Source organism: Silene latifolia, chromosome 9 (assembly GCF_048544455.1).
Source record: "Silene latifolia isolate original U9 population chromosome 9, ASM4854445v1, whole genome shotgun sequence".
NCBI classification, from domain to species: Eukaryota; Viridiplantae; Streptophyta; class Magnoliopsida; order Caryophyllales; family Caryophyllaceae; genus Silene; species Silene latifolia.
In genome coordinates, this window is record NC_133534.1 from 127073331 (window position 1) to 127079715 (window position 6385).

A 6385-nucleotide genomic window follows, 5' to 3' on the forward strand; every position below is an offset into this window, starting at 1 on the left:
AAATGAAAAAGAAACCCAACAAAATCAGATCTGAAAAAAATATATAACAAGACGATTTTTATAAGACAATTGATTTGAAAAATTATAAAACAAACACCCACAACAAAACAAAACACCACCTTTTTTTTATCATTAAAACACCACTTTTCCAAAAAAAAAAAAAAAAAAACCAAAAAAGTACACGACAATAAAATGAACAGCACAAAAAAAGAAGACTCTCTGGACACATTTTCCTATTGTTTCAAACCATTGGCAAACCTTGTACACCATTAATAATAAAACAATAAAATGATGAGTTCCAACATCATCATCAACAGGAACGACAACAACCACAAAACAATTAAAAAAAATCAAACGACAACACCACCATCAATAGCACGATCGACATGACCATCGACAATAACCATACAACAACCAGATCTGGCGTTTTGGCGTTGGTGGTGGTTGTTGTGGCGGTGTTTTAATGATGCGTGGTGGCGGACAGGAGGGAGGAGTTGTCGGGTGAGGATGAGCGACTGGCGGTGCGGCAGAAACAGAGGAGTGGTGATGTGCGGTGGTGAATGGCGACGTAGGTGAGTGTTTGGTGGCAGATCTGGAAAAAAAAAAGAGAGAAAGGATGGAGGTGTTTGTGACGTGCGGTGGTTTCAGGGGCCGTGTGTGGTGCGTGGTGGTGGGGTGGTAATGTGTCTGGTGGGCTGAAGTGGTGTCGGGTGGAGGTGTTGTGGGCGGTGGTTGGAGAGGAAGGAGGTGGTGGCTGGTGAGGTGGTTGTTGTCGTCGTGGCTGCGTAGTGGCGGATCTGGGTGACAGGGAAGGAGAAAGAAGGAAGGTGGTGGTGATGTGCGGTGGTTGTGGCTGTGGTTGTTGGTGTGTGAGTGGTGTGTCGTGGTTGTGTCGTGGTTGTGTGAGTGGTGTGTCGTGGTTGTGGTAGCGGGTATGTGGGTGGTGGGTGGTGGTTGTGTGAGTGGTGTGTTGTGGTGGTGGTAGCGGGTGTGTGGGTGGTGGGTGGTGGGTGGTGGCGGGTGTGTGAGTGAATGAGGGGGAAATTTTTTTTTTTTGATTTTTTTGAATTATTTGGTTTTTGATTTTTGTTGGATTTTTGAGAGGAATTGAATGTTTTTGATTTTTAGAGAGATGAGTGGAATGATAATTGTGTGAGATGAGAGAGAAGTGAGTGGAAAATAAATGTTATATAGTAAAATTAGTGGTTGATTAGTGGAGGTAGTGAGGGAAAGTAATTAATTAGCTTCAATCCCCTTATTTTAGCCTTAATCCCCTACTTTTTCCCTTCAATCTTAGCCCCTCATCTCATCTTTTCAATGGCCTTAAAAAGGACTTATGGACTCAATGACTTAAGGTGGACTCACTTGATCCTTCTTCTATATATATATATATATATATATATATATATATATATATATATATATATATATATATATATATATATATATATATATTTAAAACCAAGGGACTTCTATGTAATTAAATAAATCTATACAAATTAATTATACTATATAGTTTTTAATCGATAGCACCGTGTGATGGACCTGAACAATGGAATTCAATGTAAATATTATATAGTTTTGGGTGAAGTATAGTTTTAGAGAACACCGGAATATGGTGAGTTTCCTTAATATCAACATGCCCCACTTATGGTATTAATTAATATACTCGTATAAAGATGATATTACACAAATATAATATATGTTATATTTTAGAAACTATTTAAGGGTAAATAAATCAATCTAGATTTTTAAAAAATATAATATTCCATAATTCATTAGATTTTTAATTTAATTAGTAAATAACAATGATTGCTATTAAATAATATTCTAATCTAATATTTCAGATCTAGATTTCCAAAAAATATAATATTCCATAATTCATTAGATTTGTAATTTAATTAGTAAATAATAATGATTGCTCTTAAATAATATTCTAATCTAATATTTCAGATTTATTTAAATATATAACTCTAATATAACTAGATAATCAACTAATGAGTAGTAAAAGCAACAATAATAGCAACGGGAATAGTGAAAGTCATACTAACAACAACGGGAGTAGTGAAATTAACAATAATAAATGCGGGAGTAGTAAAAGATCAATAATGACGGCGGGAGGAGTGAAATTAATAGTAGTCACAACACATCTAATGAAAGTAACAGTAGAAACAACAGAGATTGTTTGAAAAATTAAATAACAATTCGATTTTAGGAAAATATTAATTTATTTAATTATATGAGTTTGACAAAACAAACAGGTTAACCGTAAAAATAGCAGGAGTAGTTAAATAAACTACAGTAACCGAAGAAGTAGTGAACGTAATAGTATTAACAAGAGATGTAGTGAAAGTAATAATATTAACAACGGTAGTAGTGAATGTGTCTCATAATTTTTTGATAAATTTTACATTTCAGTATAAATGGTAAACGTATGTGTTAAGCAAGTATAATGTAATTTTATTTCCTAGAAAATGAAATTGAACGATAAATAAAATTAATTCAGATGGGGTCGGACACCAAACTGAGTGTATAAATAAGATTTAGAATCCCGCATCTAACACAGCTACACGGCTACATTGAAAATAACACGATTCCGAACCAAAGTCCAAACAAAAAGAAAAAAAAATATAGCAAACCCCTTCTTTTTTCGATTCCTTCTCTTATTTGAGGAAAAATTCCCTCTCTTTTTAATATAATGTCATGTCATAATTGTGAGTGTATATAGGAGACGCATATGATTCTTGGTTAATTAGAATAATGTTTGGTTAATTTGTCGGGAGATTCTTAGATTGGTAAAAGAATACTCATATGTAATTATGTATGTGGCCCGAACTTCCTTCTCATTTGCGTCGAATGTCACTTGTACCGCCGCCTCACGATTTCTTAAGTCTATTTGTGGTCTAAAGTTCTTCTCCTGTCAGTTTAGCTAATATTATTTCGTATATATTAAGGTTATAGCAGCCACTAAAGATTACCACTAAGCTCAATTAGCAGCCACACACAAAAATTACTCAGTGTTTGGTTATTCTCTCTTAATTAGGGAGTTAACACAATAAGTAAATCAAGATATTTCACATAAGATGAAACTCTTCTATTGAATGGTTGATGCGTTCATTTCTTCAATACACAAAAACTCCTTAGTGAATGAATGTATGAGAAACATTCATTTGAGCTATTAAGGAACACAAAATATCATTTGTGACGGCACGTATCCGTCATTTTGGAGTGACGGATACCATTTTTCCTCACAAATGACCCAAATAGAGGAGAGAGGAAAGCACATGGGGGTGCCCCCACCTTGTCCCCCCTATCTGTTTTGTGAGTGGTATTATCCGTCATTTGCTCCGACCCGTCTTCAGCAAGACTAATTGATTAAGGAAACATAAGTTACTCTCTCATGATCACCTATATATACGTGAGATTAGAGAGCTTATTTTATCAATCACAAATACAAAAACATCCCCTATTTACTAAATGAATAGGCGAACCACCAAACTTTTCCCGCCTAAAACATATTTCCTAGAATAGTTCTTGGTATTTTTAGCATATAATATAGGTGTGACATGATAAGTTATAAATTGATATAATCTTTTGTATTTAAATATTTATAACATTTAATATTTCACATTCTGCACAAATTATCTTCAATCTTTTCAAGATAAGGAAATTCTTTTTTTAAAGAACTTATTGATAAAAATTTATTGACTTTTTATGATAAGAAGTTGCGGCTAAAAAATATCGTATTAGTAAATACGGAGTATTTGTTAAAATTCATTGACTTTTTATGATAAAAATTAACAGCTAAAAAATATGTTATTAGTAAATATTTGTAAATTAACATTATTAATTTCTCGGCTAAAAAAACAAAAAAAAATACTCATTTTATTACTTCTTACGATTTAAATTTTTATTTATTTCTCTAATCAAAATACATTAAGGAGAAACATGAAAAATAAGTGAATTGTCAATTTAAATTCTATAAATAATACACTAAAAAGTAAAACTTTATAAATACCATGCATATATTGCACGGGTCTATATTAGTAACTCTATAAATACTGTGCATTTATTGCGCTAAATCTAAACTATTATATTATTAATCCACAATAATTAGTATTATTATTGTGAGAGTTATCCTCATTTGAGAGAGAAGAAAGCCACTATTAATAGTGAGAGATATCCACCTAATTAAGGTGACGACTTGTAACTTGTAAGCCTACTACAATATTATAGTGGAAGAATTGGACTACTCGTCTCGCGGTTGTTTACCTCATTGGTTTTTCCGCGTAACCAAAAATTCTATTGTGTCTTTGTCTAATTATTTTATTCACTATTTATTTATTTTTCCCGTAATTACACAAAGAGGGAAATACGAGTTTTTTCCAACAGTGGTATCAGAGACAGGTTAGTGGGCTCATTATATTTTCTTGTGTATTATTATGGAGACTACCATCGCTCATTATGATGGTGATATGTTTAAACTCGCGGCTGATAATTATTCTGATTGGAAACCAATGATGGAGGATCATTTATAATGTAAAGATTTGTATGAGCCTATCATTAGTGAAGACAAATCGAAAGGAAAATCAGACAAAGATTGGGATCTCCTTAATCGGAAAGCGGTCGCTATGATACGTAAATATATCGACCGAAGTTTATTTTAGCATGTGGCTATTTTCACTAATGCCCATGAATTATGGTCAAAACTTGAATCTATGATTCAAAAGAAAACTCCTAAAAATAAAGCTCTTCTCGTAAGACGATTGGTGAAGTTAGATTATAAAGATGGTCAAGGCATGATTGAACACTTGAACAATTTCAAGCGTCTTGTAAACCAGTTAACCAAGGTGGATATGAAGATTGATGATGAGCTACAAGCACTATTGCTTTTAAGCTCTCTTCCTGAGAGTTGGGATACTTTAGTTGTTACACAAAGTAACTCATCCCTTGAAGGAAATCTCACCATGGATGTCGTTGCTAACAATCTTCTAAATGAAGAAGCAAGGAGAAAAGAGTGTGGTATTTCAACACATTCAGATGTTAATGTTGTTGAAAACAGAGGCAGAAGTGAAAATCATGATTGTTCTAAAAACAAGGAGCGTGATAAGTCAAGAGGACGATCCAAATCTCGTTCAAGGGTCAATATCACTTGTTACTATTGTCGTAATTCAGGCCATAGAAAGCTCGAATGTCGAAATCTGAAGAGAGACTAGAAAAATGGTACGGTCAAGCCAGATCAAATTGACCCAAACAAGAATGAAGAGCCAAGCACCAGCGTCGTCGCTATTGAGGAAGAAAGAGATATATTTATAATCGGAGGAGACAATTATCTCAATTTAGCTTTTGATGAAAGCCTATGGATTGTCGATTCAGGTGCATCATTTCACATCACTCCACATGAATGGTTATTTTCATTCTACAAGAAAGGTGATTTCGGTACGGTGAAAATGGGAAATCAAGTCACAAGCAAAATTGTTGGCTTAGGAGATATTCAACTGGTGACTAGTACCGGTTGTAAGCTTATATTGAAGGATGTGAGATATGTACCTGATATGCGGCTTAATCTTATGTCAGCTGGTAGACTTGACGATGCTGGGTATATGAATTACTTTGGTGTTGGAAAGTGGAAGCTCACCAACGGCAATATAATTGTCGCTCAAGGTCAGAAAGAAAGTACCTTATATTTCACCCATGGGCGCTTATTCAAGGAGGAGGCAAATATTGCTCATGATAATTCTTCCTTGGAGTTATGGAATAAAAGGTTAGGGCATATGAGTGAGAAAGGATTACAAATTCTCTCACAAAAGACCTATTACCGAAGGTCAAAGGTAAATCTCTTGATCCCTGCACACACTATTTAGTAGGAAAGCAGCATAGAGTCTCATTTAAAAGATCCGGTTCACCATCTAGAAGAAAATATATCCTAGATTTGGTTCATTCTGATGTTTGCTCTATGACTGAAAAATCTTAAGGAGGTGCATTATATTTTGTCACCTTTATAGATGATCATTCGAGAAAAGTTTGGTTATATTTGTTGAAACCCAAAGACCAGGTACTCCAATCATTTAAAGAATTTCATGCCATGGTGGAACGTCAGACGGGTAAGAAAATTAAGTGCTTCCGTGCTGATAATGGTGGTAAATACCGTGGTTCATTTGAAGATTATTGCAAGTCTTTTAGCATCCGACTAGAAAAGACTCCTCCGAAGACACCTAAGCTAAATGGCATATACAGCTGAAAGAATGAACCAGATTATTTGTGAAAGAGTTCAATGTATGTTATCTCATGCAAAACTCCCAAACTCATATTTGGGAGAAGCTGTGAAGACTGTTATTGATATTATCAATCTCTCGCCATCAAACTCTTTAAATAGAGGTATTTC